Here is a 13,899-nt window from a genome sequence, read left to right as displayed (position 1 = left end):
TATACGAAATTAGAAATAAACTTGTTGGAACATTTTAACCATGCAAAGTCTGGGAGCTCTGTGATGGGTCACTAACTGCCTTATAGAGAGTAGGATTTTTGGTTTGCAGAAAATGTTTTTCGTTTTGTTTGTGGACGAAAGTTTCTATAGAAATGTAGCATCGAGATTCAAAAGTCTGGATTAACAGATACCTCCGACTCCAGCTACCAGATTCGCTTTTGGTCATAAATATGTTTAGAAAAGACTACGCTTCTATCGCTCTGATTACCGTGAAAAAGTTTGGTAACTGTTGCACTCCGTGGACTAAATCAAGTAAAGTTATTTAACAATCACCAAGACAAATCGGTTTTGTCAGAACTGCATAAAAAAAGAAATGGCTCTTTAAGACATTAATTTATCAGTAGGCCTAAATACTCTCATAAAATTATTTTTATTGTAATTACTAAGCAAACGCGAGCGAAGCTGCGGGCGTGAAACTAGTGTCTAGAATACTGAATTCTGATCTTCTTTATTCGACTTGATGGCTAGGTATACTAGTGATACACTTTCAGCTTTTTGTGGCTTAGAAAGAATGAATTAGTGTTAACAGGAGAATATGGGCTCATATCTGCGTATCATAGACTAATGCGGCCGAGGACAGCCAGTCTTGAAAGAGCAAACGCCATGCTTCCGTGCGATAGCGGCCACCCGTTGCTTGTGTTAATGAGGAATGCGCTAATGACGGCCATCGGGCACAAAGCGACAGAGCGGCACTGTGAAGCACTAATTAGACGCCACGCCGGTTGGACGACGTATCGTTGGACAGGACTCCGTGGTAGGCAAACAAGAGCAGTGCGCCTTCGCGAGCGTAGCGCAGTCGCTGGAGAAATGACGGGCGCCGCGCTGGAACAGGCCTTGGGCACACGGAAACCGGTATCCACACAGCTCATCCGGCGTGGACGTTAAGGGCGCTTCGACGACTTCTGGTAGACAGTCGTTGTTGTAGTATTCACTTAGAACACTGCTCTAATGCAGGTCTAGTCTGACCCGTACAAGCCTCTATCAACACTACTGGCCATTAAAATTGCTACACCACGAAGAAATGCAGATGATATACGGGTATTCATTGGACAAATATATTATACTACAACTGACATGTGATTATATTTTCACGCAGTTTGTGTGCGTATATCGCGAGAAATCAGTACCCAGAACAACCACCCTTGCCGTAATAACGGCCTTGATACGCCTGGGCATTGAGTCAAACAGAGCTTGGATGGCGTGTACAGGTACAGCTGCCCATGCAGCTTCAACACGATACTACAGTTCATCAAGAGTAGTGGCTGCCGTATTGTGACGAGTCAGTTGCTCGGCCACCATTGACCAGACATTTTCAATTGGTGAGAGATCTGGAGAATGTGCTGGCCAGGGCAGCAGTCGAACATTTTCTGTATCCAGAAAGGCCCGTACAGGACCTGCAATATGCGGTCGTGCATTATCCTGCTGAAATGTAGGGTTTCGCAGGGACGGAATGAAGGGTAGAGCCACGGGTCGTAACACATCTGAAATGTAACGTCCACTGTTCAAATTGCCGTCAATGCGAACAAGAGGTGACCGAGACGTGTAACCAATGGCACCCCATACCATCACGCCGGGTGATAAGCCAGTATGGCGATGACGAATACACGCTTCCAATGTGCGTTCACCGCGATGTCGCCAAACACGGATGCGATCATCATGATGCTGTAAACAGAACCTGGATTCATCGGAAAAAAGGCGTTTTGCCATTGTGCATCCACGTTCGTCGTTGAATACACCATGGGAGGCGTTTCTGTCTGTGACGCAGCGTCAAGGGTAACCGCAGCCATAGTCTCCGAGCTGATAGTTCGTGCTGCTGAAAACGTCGTCGAACTGTTCGTGCACATGGTTGTTGTCTTGCAAACGTGCCAATCTGTTGACTCAGGGATCCAGATGTGGCTGCACGATCCGTTACAACCATGCTGATAAGATGCCTGCTAGTGATACGAGGCCGTTGGGATCCAGCACGGCGTTCCGTATTACCCTCCTGAACCCACCGATTCCATATTCTGCTAACTCATTGGATCTCGACGAACGCGAGCAGCAATGTCGCGATACGATAAACCGCAATCGCCGTAGGCTACAATCCGACCTCTATCGAAGTCGGAAACGTGATGGTACGCATTTCTCCTCCTTACACGAGGCATCACAACAACGTTTCACCAGGCAACGCCGGTCAACTGCTGTTTGTGTATGAGAAATCGATTGGAAACTTTCCTCATGTCAGCACGTTGTAGGTGTCGCCACCGGCGCCAACCTTGTGTGAATGCTCTGAAAAGCTAATCATTTGCATATCACAGCATCTTCTTCCCTTCGGTTAAATTTCGCGTCTGCAGTACGTCATCTTCGTGGTGTAGCAATTTTAATGGCCAGTAGAGTATCTACAGCGGGTGGACCAAAATATGGAAATACGACCATGCCTAATATGAAATAGGAAACCCGTTGACATTCAGACAGCTTCGATTCGTCTCGTAGTGGATAAAAGCGGGCCGTTAATCGGTTTCAAGGGATCGTATACCACTCTTCCTGCAAAATACTCGCAAGCTCAGGAAATGATGATGGGAGTGGATAGCGATCGCGCACCCGTCTCTCAAAAGCAGATCGCAAAGGTACAATAATACTCTAATCTAGTGACTGTGGTGGCCATGGCAGATGCGACGATTGATTCTCGTGTTCAGAGAACCTGTCTTGGACGACGCGTCAGCTTTGTTTACAGCGACCATGTCGTCTTGGAACACAGCGTCGGCACTGGGGAACAAATATTGTACCGTGGGATTGATCTGATTGGCCAGGAAGGTCATAGTAGTGCGACCTTTCACTGCTCCGTAGTCTGGGTTTTATGGCTTCAGCACCACGTTTTCCTTTTACAGACATTCGCATAGCTGATGTGTGGTTTTGGAACTCAGCTCGCCTTGCGGTTAGGAAACAGCGGTCATTGGAGACACAGCTGGCCATCTTTGTGCATGATATACAACAGGCTCTAGATACCGGCTCCCAGGTCGATGCCATATTTCTCGACTTTCGAAAGGCGTTCGACTCAGTTCCGCACTGTCGCTTGCCACAAAAAGTGCGTGCTTACGGTCTATCCGATGACATATGCCGCTGGATAGAAAGTTTTCTAACAGACAGAGAGCAGTATGTCGTCCTGAGTGGGGTGGCTTCAACAGAAACAAGCGTAACTTCAGGTGTGCCTCATGGCACCGTAATACGTCCCTGCTCTTTACGATTTGCATAAACGATCTGGTTGATGGTATTTACTGCGGCATTAGATTGTTTGCCGATGATGCTGTAGTCTTCAGGAAAGTAGTATCACACGAAAGTTGTGAACAAATCAATGAGGATTTGCAGAAAATATATGCGTAGTGTAATGACTGGCAGTTATCCCTTGCCGGCCACGGTGGCCGAGCGGTTCTAGGCGCTTCAGTCCGGAACCGCGCGACTGCTACGTCGCAGGTTCAAATCCTGCGTCGGGCATGGAAGTGTGTGATGTCTTTAGATTAAGGTTTACGTATTTCTAAGTTCTAGGGGATTGATGACCTCTGATGTTAAGTCCCATAATGCTCAAAGCCCATTGAATAGTTATCTCTAAATATTAGTAAGTGTAACCTACTGCGCATAACGAGGCGAAAATCCCGATTAATGTACGAGTACCAAATAAATGCTCAGTCTTTGGAAGCGGTAACATCCGTCAAGTATCTAGATGTGACTATTCGAAATGATCTCAAATGGAATGATCAGATTAGACAAGTAACGGGCAAGACGAACTCTAGATTGCGGTTTACTGGTAGAATCCTGAAGCGGTGCAGTCCTTCAACAGAAGAAATTGCTTACGAAACGTTAGTTCGTCCAGGCTTCGAGTACTGTTCGTCTGTATGTAACCCTTACCAGTCGGGTTTCATTCAAGAGATTGGGAAGTTCCAAAGAAGAGCAACAAGATTCGTGAATGGTACATTCAGCCATCGCGAGAGCGTTACAAATCTCATAGAAAGGTTGAAGTGGGATACATTTGCAGATAGACAACGCGCTAAACGGAAGGGGCTGCTCACTAAATTCCGTCCGATATCCGATCTTCGCCGAGGATGTAGAGCATATATTATTACCACAGGATGCATGGCGCAGGGTACAACAGACTGCTACTAGTCATTTCCTTTCCTACTTTTACAGCGTACAAGCTCTGGCGGGAGATTAGAGCGGCAGTTTCCCGCCGCAGAGCACGTGGCTGGCGGTTGCTACGGGGCTATGGCGAGCGGCTAGCGTTTACGCGGCCTTGGAAAAACCCGAGCGGACGCTTGGCAGGGGCGCATATGGCCTTGTTGGCATGCTTGGAGAAATTTATATGCCAGCGAAAAATTGAGGAAAACGGAACTAAGAGTGACACGGAGGTGCGAGTACGTACTGATGGACAGAAAAATGCGTAAAACTAAATTTTGTAGGTGCGCCACAAAAATATGTCGTCTTAAAAATTGTAAATTTATGGAAGTTCAAAGGCTAATATCTCGACAATGCTTTGGCTGATTAATATGAACAAAGTGTTTACGGATGCGGTTAGTAGAGCTGCTTCGAGCAGTCGTAGCTGATTTAGCTTACTGTGTACCATTTTTGAACGAGAGGTTGGAATGTGGGATTCGACTGAGGGAAACTGTGTTTTTGGCAATAAATAAATTGAAAGAGACGAAACTAGCGGCAGCACTCTAAAGTTTAAGGAGGTAGATGAGAAATTATGTATGTATTTTTATTTATTTTTATGTTTAGTATCAAAAATTCCCGGAAAAGCAAAATAACGACACAAGAACATTATTTGTGAAAAAACGTTGACAGATAAAAAAATTTGATTTACATTTGCTATTGCCCACAAAAATACAAAATACAAAATACAAAATAAAAGTAGCTAGCAAACTTTCTGAAGACTTTGAGGTTAAAACTGGAGTCAAACAAGGGGATTCACTCTCACCAGTTCTTTTTAACATAGTAATCAATAGAATAATCCAAAAAGTAAAGCTACTACAAATTGGAGCACAACTGGAAAGCAAAATTAACATTGTAGCATACGCTGATGACATTGCATTATTATCTGACAGTGAGAATGATTTGAAGCTTCTTACAGCACAATTAATTAAAGCCACAAATGGCACAGGCCTCCAGCTGAATACAGACAAAACAATGTACTTTATCTTATCCCGCTATCCATCAAATAATAATGTACTGCAAATTAATAACACAGCTTTCACAAAGACAAATGAATTTAATTACCTTGGTACAATAGTAACCTCTGACAACTCCATAAAAATTGAAATAGAATCACGAATTCAGAAGGCTAACAAATGCTACTATAGTCTCTTGACAGTTTTCAAAAGCAAGTTAATTTCTAGGAACACCAAACTACAAGTATACAAATCATTGATTATACCAGTACTCACCTATGGATCTGAAACCTGGACTCTCACAAAAAAAGAGGAAAACAGATTAAGAGTATTTGAACGAAAAATTTTGAGAAAAATATTTGGACCCATAAGAGATAGGATCAGTGATGAATGGAGATTGCTAAATAACAATGAAATTTACAAATTATATAAAGACTCCGATATAGTGGCCAAAATTAAAGCCAAAAGACTGAAATGGATAGGGCATGTCATCAGAGCACCACCAAACAGGACCATCAAGAAAGTGACTGAAGAGATTCCCACCGGAAGACGACCTCTTGGACGCCCACGCATGAGATACTTGGACAATATTCAAGACGATCTCAGAAAACTAGGACATGACAGACAGTGGCAAATTACTTGTAAAGACAGAGCAAAGTGGTTCAACATTGTCCATTCTGCAGCAAAAAGCCTTCATGGATTGTAATGCTTAATAATAATAATAATAATTGCCCACAACATTTCCGTATTTTTTTGATATGATGGGTTGTGTTGATTTCGGGGGAAGAGACCAAACCGCGAGGTCATCGGTCTCATCAGATTAGGGAAGGATGGGGAAGGAAGTCGACCGTGCCCTTTCAAAGGAACTATCCCGGCATTTTCCTGAAGCGATTTAGGGAAATCACGGAAAACCTTAATCAGGATGGCCGGACGCGGGATTGAACCGTCATTCTCCCGAATGCGAGTCCAGTGTTTTAATATGTCATATTGAAACGTCCCCTTTAAACAATTATACGGGACTGTGCTTAAACTGACACATAATATTTTTAGCGCAACGCAATCTGACTTTCAAAAATCCCTACAAAAGAATGGCCCTGACTAACATTAACCTATACCTTTCACAAATCACTTACCTCACCAAAAATCTTCGTTACTCGAACTACTGCAATACAGCGAGCGCCACTACTGCCAGCTAAATAAAAGATTAAAACTACTGAAGGCACTAACTACTGATAGGCATAGTTAGCAAATGAAAGATTTTGATAGGGAACAAACAATGTATTCACCTTAATAGTGTTGAAAAATCATAATACACATAGCAGTTCATGACATCCAGTCTTAGAAATGTACTGTTTCTGATAGACACACGTCCAGATCATCTGCTCTCAAAACTCCATCATATCTCTCCCCACATCTACCACTGCTGGCGGCCCACCTCCAACTGCGCAACGCTACGCGCTGTCAACAGCCAACTGTCCAACACTACAATAGCGAATATTACAACAATGCCAACCAGCCACAGACTGCACGCAACCCAGCCAGTTATTTTCATACAGAGCGCTACGTGGCGTTAACAATAAAAAAACCTAAACAGCCTACTTACAAATGTGCCATGTGTCGACGCACGCGCTAACATCCCAAGTAAGATTCACAATGTTTACTGTTCAGAATAGTAACTGAATATGGCGCCTTGCTATGTCGTAGCCAATGACGTAGCTGAAGGCTATGCTAAACTGTCGTCTCGGCAAATGAGAGCGTATGTAGACAGTGAACCATGGCTAGCAACGTCGGCTGTACAACTGGGGCGAGTGCTAGGGAGTCTCTCTAGACTAGACCTGCCGTGTGGCGGCGCTCGGTCTGCAACCACTGATAGTGGCAACACGCGGATCCGACGTATACTAACATTTAAAGGCTACCACCTAGCAAGTGTGGTGTCTGGCGGTGACACCACAAAACCTACGACTACAAAACTTGGTGCTATTCCTTCTCTACGTCTTCTATAGAGGACAGAGGTGACGACTTAACTGCCACAGCACTGCTTCAGTATCGTGCAGACAGTGCAGAGGTTCGCGTGCCATGTGTGTAGTAGCATTTTCCTGTTGAAAAATGATACCACGAAACGATCTCTAGAGAGGAAACACATGAGGTCAGAGGCTGTCCATGTCGTACCGCTGTGCCGTCAAAGTTCCGTCGATCACTACCAGCAATGACCTGAAGTCATACTCGATTGCTCTGCACTGTATGACGCCGCCAGTAACACTACTATGCCACTCCAAAACGTTGAAAGAAAGGGCTGATTGGTTGATTGATTCGGGGGAGGGGGCCAAACAGGGAGCAGCGAGGTCATCTATCCCATCGGATTAGGGAAGGATGGGGAAGGAAGTCGGTCGTGCCCTTTCTAAGGAACCGTTCTGGAATTTGCCTGAAGCGATTTAGGGAAATTAAGTAAAACCTAAATCAGGATGGCATGACGCGGGTTTGAACCGTCGTCCTCCTGAATATGAGTGAAAGAATGGGAATGGCACCAGTCCCTTCCGGTGGCCGTTCTACCTATCACAGCAAGTAGCAACTATAATCAATGCCATACCAGCCGACGGTGCGTGCGAGTGCGAAGCTACGAGAGTTTCTTTTGGGTGCTTCTGTATTTCTTTTTTAATCAGGCAATGTACACAACTTATTTTTTTCGTGGTGGTGATTAAATATTTATCACAAGCCCTTGACTAGTTTCGGAGACTCTAAGTCTAGTCCTCACTATCAAATCCTTTTCGTAGTAATAGACGGCAAATCATCGAGTAAAACTGAAGCGATGTCAGGTGTTCCCCAGGGAAGCGTCCTGGTACCTCTGCTGTTCCTGATCTATATAAATGACCTGAGTGACGATCTGAGCAGCTCTCTTAGGTTGTTCGCAGATGATGCTGTAATTTACCGTCTAGTAACGTCATCCGAAAACCAGTATCAGTTGCAAAGCGACTTAGAAAAGATTGCTGTGTGGTGTGGCAGGTGGCAGTTGACGCTAAATAACGAAAAGTGTGAGGTGATCCACATGAGTTCCAAAAGAAATCCGTTGGAATTCGATTACTCGATAAATAGTACAATTCTCAAGGCTGTCAATTCAACTAAGTACCTGGGTGTTAAAATTACGAACAACTTCAGTTGGAAAGACCACATAGATAATATTGTGTGGAAGGCGAGCCAAAGGTTGCGTTTCATTGGCAGGACACTTAGAAGATGCAACAAATCCACTAAAGAGACAGCTTACACTACACTCGTTCGTCCTCTGTTAGAATATTGCTGCGCGGTGTGGGATCCTTACCAGGTGGGATTGACAGAGGACATCGAAAGGGTACAAAAAAGGGCAGCTCGTTTTGTATTATCACGTAATAGGGGAGAGAGTGTGGCGGATATGATACGCGAGTTGGGATGGAAGTCATTAAAGCAAAGACGTTTTTCGTCGCGGCGAGATCTATTTACGAAATTTCAGTCACCAACTTTCTCTTCCGAATGCGAAAATATTTTGTTGAGCCCAACCTACATAGGTAGGAATGATCATCAAAATAAAATAATAAAAATCAGAGCTCGAACAGAAAGGTTTAGGTGTTCGTTTTTCCCGCGCACTGTTCGCGAGTGGAATGGTAGAGAGATAGTATGCTTGTGGTTCGATGAACCCTTTGTCAAGCACTTAAATGTGAATTGCAGAGTAATCATGTAGATGCAGATGTAGATGTAGATGTACATACATGATGGAGGCAGGCTTGTGAAGCTTCGGACTCGGGAAGAGAACCGAGTGCGTTTTATCAAAGGATTCTGTGGCGAGACGCTTCGTAGCCACGGGCGAAATGCGCTCCAGCTGCAAAGGAAAGTTTACCTCGTTTTCGTCAACATGTATGTAAACAGTGTTGTATGACGGGGTGGGAAGCTACGTATTGCTTCTGTGTCTGGGTGGTAAGGCTGGCGGAGCTAGTTCTCGCTGGAGCAAGTTTCCGGGCCAACTCCCCCCGCCGCTCTGTCCCTTTGACCCCGGGCTCCGCATCGCCAGCCACAGCTGGTCTCCTTGATACGAGTTGGCCACCGCGAGGAGCCCCAAGTTACCGCCAAGTTTACGGCGGAGCGCGAAGCGGCGGCTGCTACTCCGGATCCTCGAGCCGGCGCTGCAGCATCCGGACACACAAAGCGACACCACGAACGCCGGCTGACTCCCGTGCCGCGCACACATCTTCTGTTTCCGAATAGTGGCGGGACAACCGACTGGTTTTAACACCGGTGGACTGTTTTCTCGCTCAGACGTTTTTTTTTTCAATCGAACAGAAACAACCGAATCAATGCTTGCGACCACGTCAGTTATATGAATGTCTCTCGCCGGTTTCACTTCGTATAAGACAATCGCCGGTCACAAGTCTCTAAGGGTTACGTCAGTTACACTACTAGCCATTACAACTGCTACACCAAGAAGAAATGCAGATGATTAACGGGTATTCATTGGACAAATATATTATACTAGAACTGACATGTGATTACATATTCACGCAATATGGGTGCATAGATCCTGAGAAATCAGTACCCAGAACAACCACCTCTGGCCGTAAGAACGGCCTTGATACGCCTGGGCATTGGGTCAAACAGAGCTCGGATGGCGTGTACAGGTACAACTGCCCATGCAGCTTCAACATGATGCCACAGTTCATCAAGAGTAGTGACTGGCGTATTGTGACGAGCCAGTTGCCCAGCTGCCATTGCCCAGACGTGTTCAGTTGGTGAGAGATCTGGAGAATGTGCTGGCCAGGGCAGCAGTCGAACATTTCCTGTATCCAGAAAGGCCCGTACTGGACCTGCAACATGCGGTCGTGCATTATCCTGCTGAAATGTAGGGCTTCGCAGGGATCGAATGAAGGGTAGAGCCACGGGTCGTAACACATCTGAAATGTAACGTCTACTGTTCAATGTGCAGTCAATGCGAACAAGAGGTGACCGAGACGTGTAACCAATGGCACCCCATACCATCACGCCGGGTGATACGCCAGTATGGCGATGACGAATACACGCACCAATGTGCGTTCACCGCGATGTCGCGACACACGGATCCGACCATCATGATGCTGTAAACAGAACCTGGATTCATCCGAAAAAATGACGTTTTGCCATTCGTTCACTCAGGTTAGTCGTTGAGTACACCATCGCAGGCGCTCCTGTCTGTGATGCAGCGTCAAGGGTGACCGCAGCCATGGTCTCCGAGCTGATAGTCTATGCTGCTGCAAACGTCGTCGAACTGTTCGTGCTGATGGTTGTTGTCTTCCAAACGTCCCCATCTGTTGACTCAGGTATCGAGACGTGGGTGCACGATCCGTTAGAGCCATGCGGATAAGATGCCTGTCATCTCGACTGCTAGTGATACGAGGCCGTTGGGATCCAGCACGACGTTCCGTATTACCCTCCTGAACCCACTGATTCCATATTTTGCTAACAGTCATTGGATTTCGACCAACGCGAGCACCAATGTCGCGATACGCTAAACCGCGATCGCGATGGGCTACAATCCGACCTTTATCAAAGCCGGAAACGTGATGGTACGCATTTCTCCTCCTTACACGTGGCGTCATAACAACGTTTCACCAGGCAACGCCGGTCGACTGCTGTTTGTGTATGAGATTCGGTTGTAAACTTCCCTCATGACAGTACGTTGTAGGTGTCGCCACCGGGGCCAACCTTGTGTGAATGCTCTGAAAAGCTAATCATTTGCATATCACAGCATCTTCTTCCCTTCGGTTAAATTTCGCGTCTGCAGCACGTCATCTTCGTGGTGTAGCAATTTTAATGGCCAGTAGTGTATGAGTGTCTCTCACCGGTTTCACTTTGTATAAGAGAACCTACTGTCACTAGTCTCTGACAGTTACGTCAATTATGTGACTGTTTCTCCTGGTTGGAGTGTTTCCACTTATATACTATACTGAGGTCAAAAAAGCTACGGGATACCTCCTAATACCATGTCGGACCTCCTTTTGCCCGGAGTAGTGCAGCTGCTCGACGTGGCGTGGACTCAACAAGTCGTTGGAAGTTCCTTTCCAGGCATATGGAAACGTATTGCCTCTATAGCCGTCCGTAATTGCGAAAGTGTCGCCGGTGTAGGATTTTGTGTACGAACTGACCTCTCGATTACGTCCTATAAATATTCCACGGGATTCATGTCAGGCGATCTGGGTAGCCAAACCTTTCGCTCGAACTGTCCAGAATGTTCTGCAAACCAGGCGCGAACAGTTTTGGCCCAGTGAAACGACATCGGTGTTTGGGAACAAGAAGCCGATGAGTAGTTTCAGATGCTCTTCAGGTAGCCGAGCATAACCGAACCGTAATCGGTTCAGCTGGACAAGAGGACCCAGTCCATTCCATGTAAACTAAGCCAAAACCATTATTAAACCATCACCGCCGGCCGCGGTGGCCGTGCGGGTCTCGGCACTCAGTCCGGAACCGCGTGACTGCTACGGTCGCAGGTTCGAATCCTGCCTCGGGCATGGATGCGTGTGATGTACTTAGGTTTAAGTAGTTCTAAGTTCTAGGGGACTGATGACCACAGATGTTAAGTCCCATAGTGCTCAGAGCCAAACCATCACCAGCCTGCACAGTGCCTTGTAGACAACTTGGCTCCATAGCTTCGTGGGGCCTGTGCCACACTTTCACCCCCATCGTCAGCTCTTAACAACTGAAATGTGGACTCATCCGATCAGGCCACAGTTTTCTAGTCTTCTACGATCCAACCGATATGGTCACGAGCCCAAGTCAAGCGCTGCAGGCGATGTGCTGTTAGCAAAGCCACTCGCGTCGGTCGTCGCACTGTCCTAAAGCATGTGTTCTTTGTACGTCCCACACGGATTTCTGCGGTTATTTCGTGCGTTGTTGCTTGTCTGTTAGCACTGACAGATCTATGCAAAGATCGCTGTTCTCGGTCGTTAAGTGAATGCCGTCGGCCACTGCGTCGTCCGTGGCGAGAGGTAATGCCTGATACGAGGGCTGTCCAGAAAGTAAGTTACGATCGGTCGCGAAACGGAAACCACACCTTCCACCTACTTCTCTACATAGTCGCCGCTCCAACTTCGAGTTTTGTCGTAGTGTTGTATCATCTTTCCAATATCCTCGTCATTGAAAGCAGCCGCCTGTGCTTTCGGCCAGGTACGCAGCTCGTTGTCTGTCGAAAAATTTTGTTTTCATGGCCAGCGGTTTTTGTGAGCAGAAATGAGACTCAGGGGGAGCCAATTACGGACTGTATTGTGGATGATCAAACACTTCTCATCGGAAACGCTGCAGGAGCGTCTTGATTGCCCCTGCAGTGTCCGGCCGAGCATTGACTTGAAGAAGGAACTGCTCGACAGTTGTGTTATGTTGCCTGCATGACACAGGCGAAATCTCTAACCGAGCCCTCATGTTTGGCGGGAGACGCTATTCCCCACGCATCTTTCCGTGTTCACTGTTCACTCAAGACTGAAAAGAGTGTCGCGACACGATTGACGGGCATACTAGAGACACTGACCAACACATCTGTGCGAAGCTTTACCGGATTTTCCCAGTGGTTTCCATTTCGCGGCCGATCGCAACTTACTTTCTGGACAGCCCTCGTATTTGGTACTCTCGGCACGCTGTTGAGACTGTGTATCTTGGAATGTCCGATGCGTCTACCTCGAAGTACCATTCCGCGTTCAGAGTGTGTTAATTCCTGTTGTGCAGTCATAATCACGTCGGAAACCTTTTCATGTCAATCGCCTGAGTATGAATGACGGCTCGGCCCATGCACTGATCTTTTATACCTTGTGTAAGCGATACTACCGCCATCTGCATATGTGCATATCTTTGTGCTATGACGTTTGTCAACTCCGTGTAGTTCAAGCCATTTCGGTTATAAATGAACCATGGCTAGGTTTACCAACTTTATAGAGAGAGACATAAAGTAGCTTATTTCAAGTATACGTAAATAAAACGTAGAGTTTTGTAAACGAGGTAATTTTAAAATTTTGCATTCATCTACTTAAATACCATTATTTTCTTAATTATGACATTAAATAACAATTTTTGATTGGTTTTCAAAACTTAGTAACTGGTGTTATATTGTGAATTTAGGTTTAGGTAGAGGCCGATGTGGCCGAGTGGTTCTAGATGCTTCTGTCCGGAAACGCGCGACTGCTACGGTCGCAGGTTAGAATCCTGTCTCGGGCATGGATGTGTGTGATGTCCTTAGGTTAGATAGGTTTAAATAGTTCTAAGTTCTAGGGGACTTATGACCTCAGATGTTGAGTCCCATAGTGCTCAGAGCCATTTGAACCATTTTTTAGGTTTAGGTTAGCGACAGTTACATTTGTAATTTCGTAGACTTCAGTTTGGTCCGTCACGCGAGCCAATAGAGAATACTTTCGAAGCTGTTGCTTATTTAGCCTTTGCGGGAAGTATATTATCCGAAATTTCAAGAATTTTAAGAAAATATGATATAAAAAGTGTTTTTACGCCGGTGGCCAAGACTAGAACCCTTCTTGGCTCAGTTACAAATGGTTTGAGCTTGAGGAAGCCTGGGGTTTATGAAATTCCGCATCACTGTGGAAAGAAGTATATTTGTCAAACTATTCGAACTATTCAGGACCGTGTACGGAGCATCATCGGCACACCCGGTTGTTCCAGCCTGAGAAGTCGGCAGTGGCGGAACACTGCCTTAACGAAGGACATAGGA

Source organism: Schistocerca americana, chromosome 4, assembly GCF_021461395.2.
Source record: "Schistocerca americana isolate TAMUIC-IGC-003095 chromosome 4, iqSchAmer2.1, whole genome shotgun sequence".
NCBI lineage: Eukaryota > Metazoa > Arthropoda > Insecta > Orthoptera > Acrididae > Schistocerca > Schistocerca americana.
Note: the sequence above shows the minus strand (reverse complement) of the source record.